The sequence below is a fragment of the Nomascus leucogenys genome, chromosome 8, assembly GCF_006542625.1.
Source record: "Nomascus leucogenys isolate Asia chromosome 8, Asia_NLE_v1, whole genome shotgun sequence".
NCBI lineage: Eukaryota > Metazoa > Chordata > Mammalia > Primates > Hylobatidae > Nomascus > Nomascus leucogenys.
This window is the reverse complement of record NC_044388.1, coordinates 68,099,343-68,123,448: the sequence shown is the minus strand read 5'-3', so window position 1 is coordinate 68,123,448 and position 24,106 is coordinate 68,099,343. Positions and strand designations below refer to the sequence as shown.

At 37.9% G+C, this 24,106-nt stretch overlaps 1 long non-coding RNA gene across 1 annotated transcript in view; it reads right to left on the bottom strand.

Annotated features, from left to right (window-relative positions):
- Positions 1–11,519, bottom strand: part of LOC115836354 — a 41,281-nt gene extending 29,762 nt beyond the window's left edge. Inside the window, exon 1 of the long non-coding RNA XR_004031373.1 lies at positions 11,419–11,519. This is a non-coding gene — a long non-coding RNA (uncharacterized LOC115836354). The remainder of the gene's footprint in view (positions 1–11,418) is intronic.
- Between the last annotated feature and the right edge of the window lie 12,587 nt (positions 11,520–24,106).

The window sequence follows — 24,106 nt, the reverse complement described above, 5'->3', positions numbered from 1 at the left end:
AATTAAATGCCAAGGTCTGGCTCCTTTAAAATGCATGAGCCAGGGATCAGACAGAAACCTTATGGTAGCAAAGCCTTTACTCTGAATCTCTGGGCCATTGATAGCCAGGCAGAGCATTTTCAGAGTGATTTCTGTGCTTAAGGATTTTTTGATGCACAAAATACAAAATACAAAAAGACAAATGAAGTCTTTGTCTTTGTGACTTGTCCTCCTGTAACCTTAACTGAATGGCACTAATACAAGACTTTTTAAATTCTGGGCTTGAGATATAAAAAGCCAGTATTATTATTATCATTATTTATTTATTTATTTTTCTTTGAGACAGAGTCTCTCTCTGTCATCCGGGCTGGAGTGCAGTGGCGCAATCTCGGCTCACTGCAAGCTCTGCCGCCCGGGTTCACGCCATTCTCCTGCCTCAGCCTCTCCGAGTAGCTGGGACTACAGGCGCCCGCCACCACGCCTGGCTAATTTTTTGTATTTTTAGTAGAGACGGGGTTTCACCGTGTTAGCCAGGGTTGTCTTGATCTCCTAACCTCATGATCCACCCACCTCGGCCTCCCAAAGTGCTGGGATTACAGGCGTGAGCCACCGTGCCCGGCCAAAGCCAGTATTGTTAAGGGGGTGATGATTCATTACAAATCTGTACCTCATCAAATCAGGATATTTAAGCGTAATGTAACTTGAATGAGTTTCCATGTGACTCCTCTGCTCCACATTTATTGTGTGGCCTCCCCGACATGGGGGTCCTCTACCAAGATGTGGCTTGTAGGGGCTACAGTGCTCTGAGAAACAGTATCATCAATTGCATAAAGGAAGGCAGGGAGTCCAAATCTGGACAGAAATGCGTTGAAATGACCAAGGCAATGGTAACTAGTGGCAAAAGAGAAGAAGCTGGGCAGTCAGGAACTGTTGGAGACATTGGAGATGTTTACGGAATCTTGATTACTTCCCATCTACGAGGATAAAGGAATTGTTCTGAAGGATAGAAAACTGGTTTTCTATCTTGATTCTGCATATACAAAGACACTTCCTGCGGTGTTTGTTTATTCCTTTGGCTTTGTTCTCAAACTACAGACCAAGATGATTTTTTTCCTTGATACATAATTTTGAATTAATACCACCTGTCACCATCCTATAACCCCACCCGTCCCCATCCTACATTGGCTCTTATTTCTCCCTATGATCTCCAAACACCCCCACCAATCTCCAAGTTGCCCTGTGGAATGACACAGTAAAGTTGTTTGGAATAGCATGATTTTTAAAACTATAAACCAATGTACCTGGTTTTATTGTTACCAAATCTCATTCTGCTTTTGTGCTGCATTTACATGTTGGAGGGGAGAACAGCTGCGCCATCAGTGGAAGGGTGGCTGCTGGGCTGGTTCACATGACTGCAGCCCCCGCAAGCTCAAATCAGATACTAAGACTGAAAAGCAGAGATGTTCTGGTTGGAAACAAGACAGGATAGGAAACAAAATAGCCAAAAGGCCCAAGTGGTGGAAATGAGTATTTCCAGTCTATCCCAAGTGCCTTCACATGGCTTCAGTTGTTGAAACCTATGTTCCCATAGGTTGGAAATTCAGGTCAGAAGAGGTCTACACCTCAGTAGAGTAGGCTACTGAAGAGATCATTTAAACAAACTTCTGTCCTTCAAAGTTCCCAGTGTGGGAGACTGCCACTTACTCACTATGCACATAATATTATCTAATATATACATATTGTATATTATGTAGTATATATACCATATTTATAATACACACTAATATATCACCTTTAATATGTCAACTATAATGACACATTTATAATCAATAATTATAATAATTATTAATATAAAATTATAATTAACATATGTATTACTAGTATATAAAATATATTCTATTTATGTATATATTAATATTTATATGTGATATTAATATATACATAATATCTTTGTATATATTGTATTAATATGTATCCATCTATACAGCTATTACATATATATACCATCTATCAACATGTATATACATACGCACATACATAGAGATAGCATAGGAAATATGTCTTTGGACTGAATTTCTGCCCTGTCCCTTGATTTAGTCTCTCTTTCCCTAATCCTGGACTAGTGGAGAATTTTTTTGAAAATGTAAAATAAACTCTTTGTACTTCCTTTAAATTCCAGCAAGAGTTTATTATGAAGCAGAAAAGTCATTTAATTTTTTATTTGAATTTGATACTATGGCTATCATGAAACAACTGTTTAGCAAAGGCAAAAATCGCAACTACATAGATTTTGTATATTTGTTTATGGTTTTGGATGTAAATCAAAGTTAATTTTTGGGTAGAATTTGAGCACTGGCTAAATGTCGTGCTATGTATCATCTTGCTTATCTGTTTGTGCACACGAGTAGGAAGCTTGTCACTTTTCACAATACATAGGGTACTGATATTTTGTTATGTGGATTATACTTACAGAAGCTGTTTGGAAACCTTCTTAGCAGTTTGAAAGTATGAGTCCATATTTTTAAAAATTGAATGACTTTTTACCTTAATCACTGATAACTTTTGTATTCTTCTGATATTCAAAAAAAATTCACAAAAAGCATTCAAGTAAAAACAAAACAAAACAAGAAATCATTGCATAAGGAGAAAACATATGCTGAGCACTTTTTACAAAAGTAATAAGCAGGTCTCTCTTAAGAGTTTCATTACAGTAAAATAGATTTTTTTCCCCTATACCTACTGAGACACTAGCAGTTTGAGACTCCTGAATTATATTATGTTTGATAATTTCCTGTTGCATTAGTGAGTTTCCATTTGGTTATACAAATTTCCTGATAAAGCACCATTATTCCTATGGCTATGAGGAAAGTATAATCTGATTATATAGCCACTTTTATTATAACTGTAGCTAATGTGATAATATACACCATGTTATTACAGAAATGTTTTGTGGTGTTTTCACTTTTGAAAAAGGGCTGACAGGCTCAGAGAATGAACAGGAGAGACAAGGAAGATTGGAACAGATCAACAAAGTATGCCCTTGAAAAAGCATGTCGACCCCACAGTTGTGTAATGCAATTTATTCTCCTGGGAAGAATGAAGAAAACGGGGGGCTGTTCCTCTTGTCACAAATCAGGAAGACACACTGTGTCTGAAGGCAGAAATCACCTGTCTCTTGTGTCTGGAAGGAAACCTGTCAACAGGGTAGGCAATGAAGATTAGCTCATTAGACCAGATGGGTTCTCTCACTGAGACAGAGTACACCACTAAGGCATTCAAGTCCAACACATCTTACACCAACCAAGTATGATGCTATACGGTGTAAATACAACAGTGAGAAAAACATGCCCCCTGTTTTTTAAGCAGCTTATGTCATTTAATAATGACAAGACAATGTCGTGAGAGACATGCAAACTAATAATTATAATGCATTGTAATGAATGCTATAAAAGAGGTTTTGACCAGATGTCTGGAAGGTGGAGTATGAGCTCCAGGTCGGGGAGATAGCCAGGGGTGTGTCGGGCAGGGGGAGTGAGCATTGTGGTAGGAGCATGTGCGGAGGCATTGGGGTTGTCAGGCTAAGGCGAGATGTGAGGACATGACGTGCTCTGACAAATATTCTGAACGTTATGCCATGGTGGGGTGGGGAAGGTGGCCCACAAAGGTTTTCAGGAAGAGCGATAATAGTTCAAATTTGTGTTCTGGAGTTTTGGAAAGATGAGCCTGGCAACAATATGCAGGATGGGAAAGGAGGAGCAACTCCCCACTGAACAACTGGAAAGAGGAAAACCAGAGGAAAAGGGTGACCATCTAAACGAACGCCACATACCAGATTTGAGGAAAAGTGTATTTTTACAAATATATACATGTATAAAAACATAAATCTGCAGATTGTTATAAGTACTTAAGGTAAAATCAGCTGAGTGTAGGAGTTGAAGGGAAAGGGGGATTCAAAGGAACTATGAGATTTCTGGCTTGGGTGACTAGGTAACTGGTTGGTTCCAATAATTCATAAGGAAACAGCTTGGTCACTGGGTTTGATTTGAGATGTAGTAATTTTGAGGTAACTTCCAGGACATCCAGGTAGAGATGCCCAGAGGTTACTAAATATATGCACGTGGAGCTCAAGAAACTTCTGGGTTCAGGGTATTGGTGGTAATTAGGGCTTGGGAAATGGATGAAATAACTCACAGAGAGTAGAAGAAGCGGAGGAGAGGCCTGAGGATGAAACTCTGGGAAGACAGATCTTCAGGCAGCACACCAGGAAGAACTAGTGAGGGAGACCAAGAAGTGGGCAGAGGGGAAGGAGGAGAAAAGAAAGGAAAAGGTTCGCCATGTGCAGTGGCTCATGCCTGTAATCCCAGCACTTTGGGAGGCCGAGGAGGGCGGATCACCTGAGGTCGGGAGTTTGAGACTAGCCTGACCAACATGGAGAAACCCCGTCTCTACTAAAAATACAAAATTAGCCAGGCTTGGTGGCACATGCCTGTAATCCCAGCTACTAGGCAGGCTGAGGCAAGAGGATCGCTTGAACCCGGGAGGTGGAAGTTGCAATGAGCTGAGATCGCGCCACTGCACTCCAGCCTGGTGACAGAGCAAGACTGTCTCAAAAAAAAAAAAAAAAAAAAAAAAAAAAAAAAAAAAAAAAAGAGACAGAGAGGAAAGGAAAAGATAAAATGGTGCTTTAGAGAAGAGAGTTAGAGAGTTAGTTTCCAGATGAAAGATTCAACTATGTCAGAGACCCCTGGGAAATTAAGAAAAATAAAGACTGAGAAGGGTCTCTACATGGAAAATTAGAAGGAATCAGAGACAGTGGATGCAAAGTACTTTTTTCCAGAGGTGTGGTAGCAAAAGGAAGATATGAGGTAAGGAAGGGGTGAGGAAAGTTTATAGCTGGTGAGACCTGAGCTAGTGTGTACTGTGAGAAAACAAATAAGGTGTGATATAAGGATCAGCCTTGGACTGGGGAACGTGCTGATGTGGAACTAGAGTGGAAAAAAGGTATGTGGTCACGTTCACATATATCTTTCTTCTGTGATACCAAGTAATTCATCTGAGTCCACTTGTATGTGAAAGCATGCCTCTTTGTGGCCACAGAATGACTCAACTCAGTGTAGTCATCTTGTGAAGATGTATTACTGTTCATAACAATTTCTAAGTGAGGGATGTGGAAAAATCACCACAAACACATCAGCAGTATAACAACAACAAAAACAAAACCGCAAACCCAAACCCCTTAACATATGTTGTATTTTTGATGAGTTAGCAGTATTGTATCATTTTAGTGTTCAAGAGATAGAAAAAAGGTGATAAGACTTGAATTCACAGGTAACCTCCTTATCTGACACTGTATTCTACCTTACCTTTTTGAGATTAAAAAAAGCAAATAAAATAAGTATGGTATTATACTATGAAGTTTATAGAAATAAACAACGTAAAATATCCCTCCCTATATTCACTATATATCTAGCACTTAGGTGCTAGATATATAGTGAGATTTTATTGAACATGATGCTCTGAAAAATATTGAATCATTAAAAATATCAAATTATGTTCAATTTCCTACATGGTAAGGAAAGGAAAACAAGACATTTAAAGATTTTCAATAGGGTTGGGATAAAAAAACATGTTTTTTTGGCCTCAGGATAAGCAGAAAACCAAATTTACTACATCTAACATAGGAATTATCCAGACTATAAGAAAATGGGCAAATGACTTGATGAGACATCTCTCAAAAGAAGACATACAAATGGCCAAAAGGGCCAGGCATGGTGGCTCTCGCCTGTAATCCCAGCATTTTGGGAGGCCAAGGCAGGTGGATCACCTGAGGTCAGGAGTTCAAGACCAGCCTGACTAATATGGTGAAACCCTGTCTCTACTAAAAATACAAAAATTAGCCAGGTGTGGTGGCATGCACCTGTAGTCCCAGCTACTCGGGAGGCTGAACTGCTTGAACTCGGGAGGTGGAGGTTGCAGTGAGCCAAGATTGCGTGACTGTACTCCAGCCTGGGTGACAGAGGGAGACTCTGCCTCAAAAAAACAAAAAACAAAGAAACAAACAAAAAACCAAATGGCCAACAGGTATATGAAAAAGTCCTCAACATTCCTAATCATCAGGAAAATGCAAATCAGAACCACAATGAAATATCATTTCATCCTACTTAGAATGGCTATTACCAAAAAGAAAAAAAAAACAAAGAATGCAGAGAAGGGAAAACTCTCATACACTGTTGGTGGAGATGTAAATTAATACAATCATTATGGAAAACAGTATGAAGTTTCCTCAAAAATTTCAAATAGAACTGTCACATGATCCAGCAATCCAACTACTGGGTATGTATCCAAAGTAAAGGAAATCAATATATCAAAGAGATATATACACTTCCATGCTTATTGTAGCACTATTCATAATAGCCAAGACATGAAATCAACCTGTGTGCATCAATGGATGGATGGATAAAGAAAATGTGGTATGTAAATGTACACAATGGAATACTATTCAGTCATAAATAAGAACAAAATCTTGTCATTCAGTGCAACATGGATGAGCTTGGAGGACATTACGTTAAGTGAAATAAGCCAGGCACAGAACAACAAATACTGCATGTTTTTAATCTTATACAGAAGCTACAAAAGTTTATTTTATAGAAGTAGAGAGTAGAATAGTGCTTACTAGAGGCTGGGAAGTGAGGGATAGCCAGAAGTTGGTTGATAAATACAAAATTACAGCTAGATAAAAGGAATAAGTTCTAGTGTTCTATAGTACTATAGGGTGACAGTAATTAACAATTTATTGTATATTTTCAAATAGCTAGAAAAGCAGATTTTGAATGTTTTCAACACAAAGAAATGATAAATGTTTGAAATGATGTATATGCTAATTACTCTGATTTGATTATTACACATTGTATACTTATATTGAAATAACACTCTGTATCCCATAATTGTATACAATTATTATTTATCAATTAAAAATAATTGACACATAAGTCCGGTGACTCATGCCTGTAATCCCAGCACTTTGGGAGGCCAAGGTGGGTGGATTGCTTGAGGCCAGGAGTTGGAGACCAGCCTGGCCAACATAGTGAAACCCTGTCTCTACTAAAAATACAAAAATTAGCTGAGCATGGGGACGTGTGCCTGTAATCCCAGCTACCTGGGAGGCTGAGGCAGGAGAATAACTTCAACCCAGGACGCAGAGGTTGCAGTGAGCCGAGATTGCACCACCGCACTTAATGTTAGCTCTTAATAAACCACTAGAAATCATGGAAATATCCTGCTTTATGAGGCAAAAAGTGTTTGGGTCAAATATATTAGAATTTGAAAATGTTTGTCTCTGCAGAAATGAACTCAATTCAAGTAAGTGTTCATTTGTAGGTGTTGTTTCTGATTCGGTTTCAGCTGTGATGTATGACATTGATCATTCACCTGTATGAACCTCAAAATTCTTAGTTGTAATGCAAAATGTTTGTCGAAGATGATCTTCAAGGGCCTGCTCAGTTTTAAAATGCCGTGTTTCTATATTACATGCAGTTAGCCAAGATTTTCCAGTTCAGGGTTATCTCTCCTGGATCATTTCCTTCAGTTGTCAAATATTCTTACAAAATATCTCCCATTAAATTTTTTTCCTCTGTTTACCTCCAGCAACCACAACATCTCAGAGCAAAACATTTTTGATTGGGTTGTCTATGCTGGTTGTCTCTACGTCTTCACTTTTCATACTGACTTCAAACCCTCTCCAGTAGGGCTCCCATCCACACAATTTCGCTGAAACCACTCTTGTCAAGACTAAGAGTAATCTTCATTTTGGCAAATCCCTTGGTCAGTTCTCCATCTGTATTTCATTCATTCAATCTGGTTAGCTGTTCTCTCCTATATGAAACTATTATTTCTGTAATCTTTTATGCACTACGCTTGCCTCCTGTTTTCTCCTATCTCACTGGACAGAAGCCCCTGCTGGCTATTCTTCCCATTCTCTAAACCAGTGTGTCCAATAGAAATATGACACGAGCCACATATGTGATTTTCAATATCCTAGTATTTAATTTACATGTTAAAAATGTAAAAAGAAATCAATAAAATTGATTTTAATATTATATGTAATTAATTCAATATATACAAATACTGTAATTTCAATAAGTAATTGATATAATTGAGATACTTTGCATTCTTCTTTTAAAAATAAATACTTAAGTTTTCAAAATCCCGTGACTTAACCGTACATCTCAGTTGAGATGAGCATATTTCAAAAGTTCTAAAATAGCCACATATGGCTGCCATATTGGACAGTGAGGTTCTGAATGTTGGATGGCCCAGGGCTGCCATATTGGACAGTGAGGTTCTGAATGTTGGATGGCCCAGGGCTCAATCCTGGAGCCTCTCCTATTTTCTGTCTACAGCCTTTCTCTGTGGTTAACCTGGCTGAGTATCTATTATCTATATGCTGCTTCAGTCATTCAATAAGTGTGTATTGAGTGCCTAATATGTATTAACCTGGCTGAGTATCTATTATCTATATGCTGCTTCAGTCATTCAATAAGTGTGTATTGAGTGCCTAATATGTATTAACCTGGCTGAGTATCTATTATCTATATGCTGCTTCAGTCATTCAATAAGTGTGTATTGAGTGCCTAATATGTATTAACCTGGCTGAGTATCTATTATCTATATGCTGCTTCAGTCATTCAGTAAGTAGAGTGCCTAATATGTATCAGGGTACTGTGTTTTTGGTACTAGAGGATACAATAGTAAGCAAAATAGTCATAAATCCCCACCCTAAGGGAGACTATTTTCTACTAAGAGAGAGATAGACAATAAATAAAATAACTGAGTTAATTATACGGTACAGTAGAAGGTGAAAAGTGCTACGGTAGGAACAGAAAAGTGTGAAGCCATGTCAGAGAGGCAAAGAGGGGGCTTTTTGGGGACTATTGGAAGGACTTTGGGTTTTACTGTGTCAAGATGGGGAGTCATTATATGGCTTTAAGTAGAGGAAATACCTGGTATGATTTTCATGATAAATGAACATCAAGTTGTGAAGATCATTTTGGCTGCTGTTTTGAGAATATACAATAGAAGTGACGAGGGTGGGTGGAGGACACTGTAAACAGTAGGAGACTGTTGCAATACTTTAGACTGGAGATGATAGTGGCTTTGACCTGTTACTAGGGGAAATGGTGAGAAGTTGCCAGATTCTGAAAGAAGTTCAGGCCAAATATATAAATATGGGAATCATCAATACATACCTAATTTGTCAAATAGGATAGCCACCTGCCACATATGGCTATTTAAATTTAAGCCAATTAAAATAAAATAAAATCAAAATTCAGTTCCTCAGCCACACCAGCCTAACCTGATTTGAGGTGCTCAATATGCACACGTGGCTGGTGGCTGCTGTACTGGACAGTGCAGATTTAGAGTATTTTCATCTTCACAGAAAGTTCTTTTTGGCAATGCTCAGACACATGACATTTAGTGTTCTGGCTTCTTTGCAAATCAACCGCCTGCTGGATTTGTCCACTTACAAATTAGGTTAATGTTATATTAATATATGTCCAATAAGCATCTCATACATAACATGGTCAGTATTTTTGTTCCAGTCTTCAGCTCTGTGATTTCCATTCCCCAGCCTGTATTCCCTTCGTTTTCTCCATCCTGGGAAATGGAATCATCATCTGTACTATCGTCCCAAACTAGGGGGTTCCTGATTCCTCTCTTTGTCTCCCCACCCATCCTCATCACTTTCAATCCATTGGCAGGTTGATTTGCTTCTACCTCTAATACGTATCCTGACTATGACCATCTCTGAGCATCTCCACTTCTATCACTCTGATAAAAGCTACCAGCATCTCTCACTTGGGTAATGGTGACAGCTTCTAAGTTAGTGGTTTTTAACCTGATTGTACATTAGAATAACCTGGGAGTTGAAAACAACACCACGAAAAACAAGCCTGGGTGCTATTCCATGCAAACAGGTGGGACTTGGTTTTGCAAAAGCTTTCCAGGTGATTCAGATGTGCAACCATGCCTGAGGACCCCTTTCATCCTATCCTCCCCTCCACCTTCATTGTCTGCCCTCTACAAAGGAGCTGTTTATCTCCAGCAGCTAGAAAAGAATTTGGCAACAAATAAATATGTTTGGATGCCTTCTTCATTTGCTTCATTTGAGTTATAAAAGATCCTTTTAAAGTCAACAGAGAAAAGACAGTGACCACAATGATGATGAAGATGATTTATGGGGCGCTTACCATGTGCTAGGCACTGAGCTTATTTAATCCTGAAAATAGTCCCCTGAGATGGGCACAAAACACCCATTTTACAGATGAAAACACTGAGATTCAGCAAGGCTAAGAAACTGTTTTGGGGCCTCTAAGGTAATGAAGCATGAGAACCCAGGTCTGCCTGAGGCCAAGTTCTGACTCCTAAGAACCAAACAAACAAAACACGTAGCCCTTAATAAATACTTATGAAGTAAATAGAATAAATAGCAACTGGTGCATTTTAGAGACTTGTCAAACACTGATAGTTTATGGCTAAGAAAAACAAAAAACTCTCCTTTTTTTATCCCAACATTTTCTGCGGGGTCACTCCTGCATCTTTTCTGCTCCTGTGGAGGACTCAAATGCTGCCCTGCATTCCTCTTTTTGCCAGTTATTTGTGCAACATGCAGTTTTAGCCTGAAGAATTCCATCTCCTAGCAGCTACCAGGGTTACTTGCAGCCTCAATGATCTTCCTTTGAGGAGAGGGAAAAAAAAATCCCCTAACTTTGTAATACAGTCCAGCGATGCATGAGAAGCCTTTGTCAAATCATGGGGGGGAGAAAAGGAAAATAAAAATGCTGTTCTCCTCTGGAATGTCCCCTAGGACTAGTGAAAAATGCTAATTCTGACAACAGAAAAATCATTTTAAAATCAAAGCACCTTTGAGTTATATTAGAAATGAGATTAAAATGAGAAGTGGTGAAAGAAAATAATTACATTCTTTCAATCTAGCAGCATCTTATCCCCTCCAGCTCTGTTCTGGTTTATGATGCCCTAGATATTCTCCCAGGAATGATTTCCCCATGACTCCCTATAGACATGCTTTGTGTGCAGGTTGCATGAAAAGGTAAAGGGATGCATGGGCTCTCTGGATTCCCCCAGAATAGGCTGATGGGAGGTTGGAACCTTTTTTCTCCTCTCTTTAACAAAACCCCATAGCTCGCTGTTTTTGTTTTTAATTACTCCAAGATTAATGCGCGAAAGTGTGCTGATGCCATTAGCCTTCACTATACCGGCTGCACCTGAGTACTCCACGAGATCAAGTTAAAAGTGCGCCAGAGCGCTTATAAAAGATGGATTTTTCCTTAAGGGCGCGCGCGCGCGTACACACACACACAGACACACACACACACAGACACACACACACACACACACGCCACACACACCGGAGCCCCTCACCCTGCAGCCTGGAACGCCCCTCTCCACCGCGAATGGGGCTCGTGGAGCCTGCAAAGGAGTCGGCCTTTGGTATGCGCTCTGGGAAAAGGGAGAGCCCTCGGGACGCGCTGTCACCAGGGACGCCTCGCTCCTGGCGCGCCTCTCCCACGTTCCCTGGCCTCCCCCGCCCTAAGTGTGGAAGTGGCGCTCATTCAGCCTTAGGGGGGCATTTCTGCATTCTTTTCCAACAAGATGACGGCCCTTCGCGGCGCCCCTTCCTCCGGCGCCTCTGCCAAGGAGCTGGGGGCGGGAGCCGCGCGCCCAGCCCGCGGCCCAGATGGCGGAGCAGCCTCGAGCGGGGACATTTTCTCAGGCTTTCAAAAAGAGCACTTTCTTTCCTGCCTAATATTTAGCTCCTTCAAATGCAAATGGAGAGGTTGCGCTCCAAGGTTAGCATAACAATTATGGGAAAGCTTTAAATCTGATGCGTTTGTTTACATGATGAAAGGCGGGCAGGATCCGAAAGCTCCAAGGCCCCAGCTTTTCAGCAACTATTTTCTAACTAGTGAACTGCGAGTCAATTTTAGATCACAAAGAAAACCAATTTATATCACGGTGTAGGCTAATTTTGGAGGGAGTTCCACATTATTATCAATGTGTGTGTGTGTGTGTGTGTGTGTGTTTTCTTAAATGACCGCTGCTGGAAGAGTGATTTTTCCTTTTCCTTGGCGTCCTGAAGTTTGGTGTAAGCTAATTGGTGTTAGTGATAGGCAAGGAGGTCTTCATTACTGAGAACGATGCGAACCAGGGGATGGGGCGAACGCAGGTAGAGAGTTTTACAGACTTAGTAGGGTTTTAGCAAAAAATGCATGAAAAGCATCTTAGTTTGCCTGTTAACGTTTTTATTTTTTATTCGGCTTAGCTATTCTGGTATTTCAAAAAGGGTTGTGTGGTTTTAAATACTGCGGATGGGTATCAGACCTAGACTTCAGAGGAATGGCATTATCCCACTATAAAACGATTAATTTCTAGCCATCGACAGTGAGAACTGGGCCAAGCACATGAGATGTCTAAGATCTGCCAGGAAAAAGACCATGAAGGACCTGCCTGTGGTCCAGAAAGACATCTCACGTCTTTTCTCCCCACTTCCTCTTTCCCTCTCTCCCTCCCTCCCTCCCTTCCTCTCTTCCACTTCCAGTCCAGGAGACTTTTTCCAGACTTTCTTCCTGGGGCCATCCTCTCGCCTGTCATACATAGAAAAGTGAATTCTTGTTACCGGAAAGGGGCCCAATCCAGACCCCAAGAGAAGGCTCTTGGATCTCACACAAGAAAGTATTCCAGGCAAGTTTATTAAGAAAGCAAGTTTATTGAAAGCAAATCTATTAAGAAAGCAAAGGAATAAAGAATGGCAACTCCACAGACAGAGCAGCAACTTGGGCTGCTCCACGGATAATACTTAACAGTTATTTCTTGGTTATATATTAAGCAAGGGGTGTATTCTTCATGAGTCTTCTGGGAAAGGGGTGGACAATTCCTGGAACTGAGGTTTCTTCCCTCTTTTAGACCATATAGGGTAGCTTCCTGATGTTGCCATGGCATCTGTAAACTGTCATGATGCTGTTGGGTGTGTCTTTTAGCATGCTAATGCATTATAATTAGCATATAATGAGCAGTGAGGACAATCAGAGGTCACTTTCTTTGCCATCTTGGCTTTGGTGGGATTTGGTAGCTTCCTTACTGCATGCTGTTTTATCAGCAAGGTCTTTATGACCTGTACCTTGTGCTGACCTCCCATCTCATCTTGTTAGTAATACCACCTGGGAATACAGCCCGGTGGGATCTCAGTCTTATTTTACCCAAACCCTATTCAAGATGGAGTTGCTTTGGTTCAAATACCTCTGACACTATTGAAATTCTGTGAGATCCCACCCTATTAGGGTCCTCATCACTGGGAGACCCAGGGGACGAAGACCCTTGGGGGCTTATTGTCTATTGTCTTCATTGGCAATGTATTGGAAAATAGTTTATAAAACACCACTATTTACAATGCTGACTACTCTGAAAGTTTACAGATGCATAGTATTTAACAATGTTTTCCCATTTGAGAGAGTATTTATGACCAACAGAAATACGCCATTTTCAATGTTAATATTCAGCTACAAAACCGTTTTTTTTTTCTTGCAGTATTTGTACAGTTGAACCGAAATGCCTGTTCTAACAAAGAGAGCCTGGGTAAGTTTGCATGCTCCACTGCCTGACAGGTATAAAGCAGTTGTTTTCAACTTCAGTGTGCAGCAGAATCACTTGAAGAACTTCTAGCCTAAAAGAATCAAAGAACTATGTAATTTCGAGAGAACACAAGATACCAAAATTTTCCTAGTGTAGATGGCTCAATCAGTGTTGACTGAACCATCCACACTAGAAATTAAGTGAAATTGAGGGACTATTCTTAAATGTAAATATTTTTCTAATATAGGTTTTTAGAGATTGCTGACTTGACCTACTTAAGAACTCAAAACAAATAGTCTTCTGGAGTAACAGATAAGCATTAGAACACACTAGGTCTACCTGGCCGAATGAATGGATTCACAAAGGGGGGTGGTATATAAATGAAATATATTTAACTGATCTTGAACTACATTGAGAGCCACTGCACTGAAGATTCCCCTTGGCTCTCTTAGTAATCATGCCCCTTTTATCAGTTACTCTATGCTTTGGTCTCTTCTGGAGTGTTCCTTTTCTCTGAAACCCTTGACAAGCTCCTTCTGATTAATGATTAAGGCAACTCTTCAAACCCAACTCCTCAAATAAGCCTTCAGGACAGAGAGGTTGCTATTTTCTTTTTTTCTTTTTTTTTTTTTTTTTGAGACGGAGTCTTGCTCTGTCGCCCAGGCTGGAGTGCATTGGCGCGATCTCGGCTCACTGCAAGCTCTGCCTCCCAGGTTCTTGCCATTCTTCTGCCTCAGCCTCCCAAGTAGCTGGGACTACAGGCGCCCACCACCACGCTCAGCTAATTTTTTGTATTTTTTTAGTAGAGATGGGGTTTCACCATGTTAGCCAGGATGGTCTCGAGCTCCCGACCTCAGGAACCACCCGCCTCGGCCTCCCAAAGTGCTGGGATTACAGGCGTGAGCCACTGCGCCCGGCCTGAGAAGTTGACATTTTCATGTGAGACCCTAACCATCCTGAAGTGAAATCTTATAACTCCTTTTCATTCATCTAACCATTTAATATAATAAAACATACTAATCCTCTGCTTCTGCTTAGTGTCTATGTGAGTATGCTGATTTTTCCCATTTTGTTTTAAAATGTATATCCTGAAAGGGCTAGACATTTTCATTCTGACTTTTCATAATGCCTAGTATAGAGCCACACAGAAATAGATACATGAAAACAATAATTTTGATGATGATGCCACATGAAGTAGCTTGGCAGTAAGTTACTGTCTGTTTACATGCTACTAAGCTAAATGGATGAAATGTATCTTCTGTATAAAGCCTACTTTACGGCCGGCCCGGTGGCTCATGCCTGTAATCCCAGCACTTTGGGAGGCCCAGGTGGGCAGATCACCTGAGGTCAGGAGTTCAAGACCAGCCTGACCAAGATGGAGAAACACTGTCTATACTAAAAACACAAAAAATTAGCCGGGCGTGGTGGCGCATGCCTGTAATCCCAGCTACTCAGGAGGCTGAGGCAGAAGAGTCGCTTGAACCTAGGAAGCGGAGGTTGCAGTGAGCCTAGATCGTGTCACTGCACTCCAGCCTGGGCAACAAGAGCAAAACTCCATCTCAAAAACAAAAAAACCCCAAAACAACAACAACAACAAAACAAAACAAACAAAAAACCTACTTTAGGCTAGCCACTTGGGCATACACACGTTAGGCTAGTTGAGAGGCAAGTAGTAAAACTGTAGGAGACGTTTCACTCAAGTCATATTTTTATGTGCACTAAGGAAATATACAGCATGAGAAGTCATATGTAAATCATTGTAAAATAAACAAGCACCTATAATTTATCTTTCATTTAATGGGTATCATAACATGCTGGAGAATAGTGATCCAGAAGACAAGGGATCCTCACCAATGACTGCCTTTGTGATTTTTGTGTTGAAGATGAGAGGCAATGCTGTTGAAATACAATGTTCAGTAAGTCATTTATTTCACCCTTTTCTCATTGACAGCAAGAGGAGTAGACGACCCTTCCAGTTCTTTCTGAATTATATGTATTGCATCTGCTTCGGTTTACTTAAACCACATTATACATACACATACAGTAGGGTCAGCATTGGTTTAAACAGGCGACTCTATTATGATAATATACAGTAGGGTCAGCATTGGTTTAAACAGGTGACTCTATTATGATAATATTGTCAACACCCATTAAAATTATTGTGATCTCCTCTCTATGTGTTACCGTCTCCTTGGATTTGTGGGAAATGCTCTGTTGATTGTTTTTCGTGTAAAGGAGTCATTTTCTTTGAGCAACTGCTATTTCTACTTGAACATTCGAGTCATTGAGTAGACATTTAATTTAGGGACGGAGCAGATCTTCTTTACCCTTGCCGTTATCCTGTGTCACAGCTGACTGCTTTAGTGCCAATAAAATGCTAAGGGCTCTGGTTTTACTGGGCAAAGCAGTGAGTGTCAAAGTCATTCCTATTAAATATTAACATCATTTACTAAGAATATAATTAGAAATAAAATAAACTAGCATATAAAATTTGTATCTTAATCATCCTCTGCTCTTGTTCAGGTATTGAAAAATTGTTTTCTTGTTCCTAAAGGTAGAGCTAGGAGTGAGGATTTTAAGGGCATTAAACCACCACTGCAGAGAGACAGTAATAGTATTTTTTCCACAGGTATTTTGAAAGACCTGAGGTTTTTGGAGGTAAAATTACGAGTATGTCAAGAAATGTGTGTGTGTGAGTATGTGTGTGTATTTTGAGGTGAGGGAGGAAATGGAAGAGGGAAATTAGATGGAAGAAACGGGAAAGTGATAGAATAAATAAGGATCTTGGGTATTTTCTAGTTCTGAAATAAAACCACGGATTGAATTCAATAGGTCAATTTTATGTAAATACAGTGTAGAGGGCAGATATCCAGAAATAAGAGATTTTTATTCTCCAGAGGAAAAGGGAGAATTAACAAGAGCAGAAACTTCTGGAACAGGGTATTCCATATCCTTACTGATAAGAACAGTAAGGCTTGAATTTATTTATTTTGTATAACTGTTTACCAATTTTCCTGCTGGTGGACATTTGGGTTGTTTCCATTTATTTTGCTATTATAAAAAAATGCTGCTACAATCATCATTATATTTGTTTCTTGGCACACAGGTGCCACATCATCCCTGGGGCATCTTGCCTTTGTGATGCATTATTAATTTCTATTCTGTCTAATCTATAATTTTTATTAACAAAATAGTAACCCCTAAACTGATTTCATGTGTTTGCACAGTAGAATTAAATTGGCATGTACTTCTTCAGCTTTGCACGATAATGGCAAAATTATTTTCTAAAAAGAAAACACTCCTACAACAGTGTATACGAGTTTCAGTTACTCTATATTCTTCCTAACACATTGTGTTGTCAGAATTTTAAGTTTTGTCAACCTGAGGGTGGTAAAATTTTACCTCATTTTGGTTTTTATTTTCCTCTCCTGGATTATTAATGAGGTTGATCATTTTTCATGTTTATTGGTCATTGATGTTTTGGCATTTCCATATAGTTTGCTACCCTTCTACTGAGCTATTTTTTTTTAACTGATTATTAGGAATAATCTCACACTGATCCTCAGATGATTCTATACATTACAAATAATCTTTATTACTCTGTGGCTGGGATTTTCATTCTTCTTAAGATATCTTTTGATAAACTGAAGTTCTTACCTTTCAATGGCATCAACCACTTTTTTATGATTTTACTTTTTTTTGGTCTTATTTAAGAAATCCTTCTATCAAAAAGACATCACATTCTTTTTTAAAAAGTGTTAAGCCCTCAATCAGTCTGAAACTGTTTTTTTGCCTCTGATGTGAGGAAGAGGTCCAATTGCACTTTTTCTAAAGGGGTAACTGGTCATCCATGTTTTATTAAGCATTATTTATTAAGTGGCCCCTGCTTTCCTGTTGGTGTATGATGTTACTTCTATCATACGTTAGATTTGCATATATACCTGGGTCTACCTCATGGCCCTCAGTTGTGTTCTGTTAGTGTATTTCACTATATATGTCCTAATTCTACACCATCTTAATTAAGAATGGCTTGTTTGTGTTCACATCAGGGAGAGGATGAACACTTACTTGACTCTTCTTCATGAGCGTCTTGACTATTCTTGATCCTTTGCTCTTTCATGTACATTTTAGAATCAGCTTCATAGATTCCATATAAAGTCCTTTCTGAGTTTTGGTTGAAACTGCCATGAACCTGAAGTTCAGTTGGAGGAGTTGACATATTCTTTGATATCACAATATTGGATTTTCTAATCCACGAATATGTTAAATCTCTCCACTTATTTATACCTTCTTTAAACAAAAGTTGATAATTTTCTCTTTAAAGATCTCACATGGGTTTTGTTCTGGATACATAATATTTTGATGGCGTTAGAAATGTGATATTTTAAATCCATTAAATGCTCCATGTATTGCTCTTCTATGGTAATGCGATTGACTTTTATGTATCAACCGTATCTAGCAACTTTATTGAACTGTCTTACTAAATTTGATAGTTTATCTATAGATTGACGGGTTACTTTTTGAAGACCATCTTGTAAGAAAAATAATATCATGTAAGAAAAATAATAACTTTATTATTTCCTTTCCTTATGACTTTAACTTTTCTTTTCTTTTTCTTTTTTTTCTGCTTCCCTCCTTCCCTGCCTCTCTTTTCTTCCTTATTTCCTTCTTTTCTTCTTCCCCTCTGCTGCTTCCTGTTTGTCTCCTACATCCACCATATCTTTTTTTTTTTTTTTTTGGTATTAGTTAGGACCTTCAGAATAGAGTTGATATAAAAGTGGTAATACCATATGTCTTTCCAAGATTTTAAAAGGAGTTCTTTGGGCCGGGCGCGGTGGCTCACACCTGTAATCCCAGCACTTTGGGAGGCCGAGGCAGGCGGATCACTGGAGGTCAGGGGTTCGAGACCAACCTGGCCAACATGGCGAAACCCCGTCTCTACTAAAAATACAAAAATTAACCGAGCGTGGTGGTGGGTGCCTGTAATCCCACCTACTCGGGAGGCTGAGGCAGGAGAATCCCTTGAACCTGGAAGGCAGAGGTTGCAGTGAGCCGAGATTGCGCCACTGCACTCCAGTCTGGGCAGCGAGCAAGACTCCTTCTCAAAAAACAACAAAAAGGAGTTCTTTTAATGTTTTACCATGAAGTATGATGTTTGTTGTAAAGTACGTATGTATGTGTAACTATATGAAGACAAGTTTTGACAAAGAGCTTAGGCTGTTTTTTTTTTTTTTTTTTTTGAGACAGAATCTTGCTCTCTTGCCCAGGCTGGAGTGCAGTGGCATGATCTTGGCTCACTGAAACTTCCGCCTCCCAGGTTCAAGCGATTCTTGCCTCAGTCTCTCAAGTAGCTGGGATTACAGGCGCCTGCCACCATGCTGGCTCATATTTGTATTATTAGTAGAGACAGGGTTTCACCATGTTGGCCAGGCTGGTCTCAAACTCAAGCTTAGGCTGTTTAAAACTCAAGAATGAACATTGATTTTTATCAACGCTTTTTTTCCCTATCTCTTTAATCATATTTTTCCTATAATTTTAATGTGGTAAATTATATTAATAAATTTTCTAAAGTTGAAGGAAATTTACATTTTTCAAGAAATTAAAATTGGAATTTTAAATTTTGTATTATAGCAGCAAAAAAGCACATACAAAAATTTACCATCTTAACCATGTCTAAGTGTACAGTCAGTAGTGTTAAATATGTCCACTTTGTTGTGCAACCAATCTCCAGAACTTTTTCATCTTGCAAAACTGAAATTCTATACCTATTAAACAACTCCCCATTTCACCTGTTTCTCCAGTGCCTGGCAACCACCATTCTACTTTCTTCTGTTTCTTCCTAAAATTAAAATAGGACTATCATATGATCTGCAATCCCACTGCAGGATATATTCCAAAGGAAATAAAATCAGTACGTTGAAGATATTTGCACTCCCATGTTCACTGCAGCATTATTCACAATAGCCAAGAGATAGAATCGATCTAAGGGTCCTTCAATGGGAGAATAAAGAAAATGTGGTATATACACACAATAGTACACTATTCAGCCTTACAAAAAAAAACCCAAATTCTATCATTTGCGACAACATGGGTGAAACTGGAGGATGTTATGTTATGTGAAATAAGCTAGGCAAAGAAAGGCAAAATATCATGTGATCTCGCTTACATGTGAAATCTAAAAAAGTTAAACTCACAGAATTCGAGAGCAGAATGCGGGTTGTCACGGGCTGGGTGGGCTGGGTAAATGTTAGTCAAAGGGTGTCAAGTTTCAGTAAACAGGCGGAATAAGTTCAAAAGATCTATCGTGAAACATGGTGACTATAGTTAATAACAATGCATTCTCGAAAACCGTATTCTTGAAAATTGCTGAGAGTAGAGTTTAAGTGTTCTCACCACACAAAAAAATTAGTATATGAGGTAATGCGTTTGTTAATTAGCTTGATTTAATCATTCCATAATGTATACAGATTTCAAAGCATAATGTTGTACACGATAAATATATACAATTTTCAGTTGTCAAAAAACATAAAAAGAGTTGTCAAAAAAAGAGAAAGGAAAAAATAAAAAGAATGAGATACAATTATAATACTCTACCCCATCTAATTCTACTAAAGGCTGAAGAGACCAACATCTATCCAAAAGATCAGTAGTCCCTTAGGTTCCTCCTATGCCCAATCCATCCCAAAGGCCTTAGATGTATTAAAAATTGCCTCTAATTTTACTTGTGTCTGAATTTGTGGAGAGAAGTGAGGGGAGAATCATGCTTGTTACTTAATATACCCCAGCCCAACGCAGAGGTCACGTTGCTACTAATGCTCATATAACTATAACTAGTACTACCAGTAACATTTCACAAAGTACTTTCTCCATAAATTATCTACATTTGAGCTGAAATGTACTTGGGAGTTACTTAATACCATCCCTGTTTACATATAAAAGTTTATAACTAAACCAACATCACAGCTGCCTAATAAAATCAGGCTTCAAACCTTGAAAAGATTTTTTCTTTAATAGTTTTAAAACTATTCATGTGGTCTATTTCTTCTTGAGTCCATGTTGTAAAGTAAGTAAAATATATTTTTAAAGACTTTATCTATAACTTCATTGGTAGAATAAACTTGATAATATTCTTTTACTATTTTTTTAATTCTTGGAGCACCTGTAGTTATATACCGCTTTCATTACAATATTGTTTATTTGTATGATGTCTCTATTAATCAAACTTGGCAGAGGTGTGTGAATTTAATAGTCTTTTTTAAAGGGCCAACTTTGCATTTTTGATCCCCTATTGTATGTTTTAATTCTTTTTTATTTTCCACTTACTTTATTTGGGGCCATTCTATTTTTTTAATTTCTAAGTTTTGCCTTAGTTCAGTATTTTTCAGTCTTTTCCTACTCATGATATAGGCATTGAATGCATTAATTTTTTCTCTAAATATTTTCTTACCAACATTACTGAGTTACTTACAAGCATATTTTTATTTTTCAAGTGTATGAGCATTTAATAAGTTTTCTGTGACTGTCAATTTTTGTAATTGTTATATTTTCATAAAAGAACATTTTATAATTTGCAAATGATCTACATGTGGTTTAAGAAAATCTGTATTTTCCAATTACTAGAAATAATTTAATATAGTTTATAATATTGAGGATACAAATTGTGTTCTATGTTCCTATTTATTTCTTTTTCTTTTCTTTTTTCTTTCTTTTTTTTCTTTTTCTTTTTTTTTTTTTTTTTTTTGAGTCAGAGTCTTGCTCTGTCACCCAGACTGGAGCACAGTGGCATGATCTCAGTTCTCTGCAACCTCTGCCTCCTGGGTTAAAGCAATTCTTATGCCTCAGCCTCCCAAGTAGCTGGGACCACAGGTGCATGCCACCATGCCTGGCTAATTTTTGTATTTTCAGTAGAGACAAGGTTTCACCATGTTGGCCAGGCTGGTCTCGAACTGCTGGCCTCAAGTGATTCTCCCACCTTGGACTACCAAAGTGCTGGGACTAGGGGCATGAGCCACCGTGCCTGGCTATCTTTGCTTATTTCTTAATGAGAAAGGTGTTTTAAAATCTTACTATGAAAACAGATTTGTAACTTTACCTTTATAGTTCTCTCAAATTTCATCAAATTTCATGAATTTCATGAAATTCAATTTTCATATTGAAATTATATTTTGAGCATATACAAACTTAAATTATCATATCTTTCTGGTAAATTTAACCTTTTACACTATTGTGTTCTCTTTATCTCTAGAATTATTTTTTGTCTTAAATTATATCATTTCTGACATTGGTTTTATATTTTATGTTGTCTAATGTAAACTGAATCAGAATATGTATCTGAATTTTAATATATCTGAATATATGTTATATGTGATATATATTTTAATATATCTGAATATACATATATTCAGATATACTAAAATTAAAATACATGTATTAAAATACATATATTCAGATATATTAAAATATATTTGATATATTTAGTATATCTGAATTTTTTTAAATCTAGCCTGAAACACCTTGACTTTTAACATGTGTAGTCCATTTAAGTTTACTGTGATTAATCATACTTTTGGATTTATTTCAAATGTGTTACTGTAAATCCTCTATTCTATTTTTACTCTAGTATTTGTTTTGACTTTAATGCTTACTCTGAATTTTTAATTTTATAATCTTAAACTAATTCTTCACTTGCCCAACAATGTAGTGATTTTAGAATAGTTGAATTCCCATTACTTTTCTGCTTTCTTATTTGACAAACATGGCTCACTGTAGCCTCGACCTCCTGGCCTCAAGCAATCCTCCCACCTCAGCAGTCCGCCTGAGTAGCTGGGACTACAGGTGTGCACCACCACACTTGGCTAAAGATACTGTTTTATGTATTCAGGGTTGTTTATTAAAGATTAACCCATGTTAACTAGTTTCTTTTCTTGAGTTTCTCACCATTCTTTCTTGTCTCTTAGGCTTTACTTTTTTCCTCGTTTTCATTTTTACTAAATTAAATCACATATGCATGTCTTTATTTAGCCCTGTTAATAGTACAGACTTAAAGTCTTGTTTGTTGCCTTTATTGTGCCCATATTCCTACACTGTAATTTTACTGTCTATAAAATTGACATTTTTCAGTAGCACTTTTTGATATAATTTTGCTCTTTTCTGGCTTCTGTTATTACTGTTGAAAAGTCAGCTGCCCAATTTTTTTTTAAAAATTTGTTTTTAACCTCTGATTTCTTTTAAGGTCTTTTTTTTGTTTTTGTTGCTCTGCAGGTTTTTCGGTGTGTCCAGAGATAGATTTCTATTTATTTATTCTACTTAGGGTATATTGGGAATCTGAAAACTTGCATTTTTTTCTTAATTCTAAAACAAACCTTGGCAAATTTCTTTGAATATTCTCTCCCCCATTCTTCTGTTATTTCTTTTATGCATGTCAGTTGATGAATATTAGATAACCTCTATTTATGGCCCACCTTTTTTTTTTTAACCCTTCATTTCATATATTTTTTCTCTTTATCCTTCTGGACTTCATATTGTGTAATTTCCCCAGATCTACTTTCCAGTGCATTGATTTTGTCTTCAGCTTTGTCTTTCCAGATATTTAACTAGTTTATTAAAGTTTTGATTTCAGTTATTATATATTTCATTTCTATATAATCTATGTGGTTATATTTCAAATATACCTCATTTAGTCTCCCCTTCTTCTGAAAGAATTTAAGTACCTTCTTATTTAAAAATATTCAATATAATTAATTTACTTTTTATTATTTATCTGATTATTCCAGTATCTGTAGGTTTGGGGATCTGATTTGTTATTTGTTATCCCTCCCAGCTCAAGCTAATAACAAATACACTGTTTTCTTTTTAGCTGTGAGAATTTAACTCTTGATTGTAGGATTCTTCTAGGCCTGAGTTGAAAGTGTTTCCGTTAAATTGAGATTCACATTTGGTTTTACTCAGTTCTAGGAACCACTACCAATGAAGGACCATTTAAAAATAATTATCAGCTTAGAGTTTTAGGGTTAAATAGTATGAATTGTAGTCCCAATGTTACGTGATTGAAATCTTAATGGAGACTTTCCCCCTCTATCCCAAGTCAAGGAAGAGACAGGCAAAGTTCTATATCTATATCACATATACCTTGTGTGTGTATGTGAGTGTGTTTCCTTAATTCACTGTACTTGTTCACAGGGGATGACTGTAGGCTTGGTCTTCTGACCTCCGTGAAAAAACAGGCCATTAAAACTGAAGTTACCTGACATCATGGTTTCGCAGAAGATCCTAAGGCCACTACTAATTCCAATGCTTGGTTAATTCTAGACTCAAGATTTCTGGATGTTTTCAGCCTTTGAGAATATCTACCACACGCACATACACACACACACACACATACACACACACACAGAGTTCAGTTATATATTTAAATATTTAAAATATGTTAGTTCTATACCTGAAATATTTTCTTACTGTATTTTGTTCTACCATACACTCA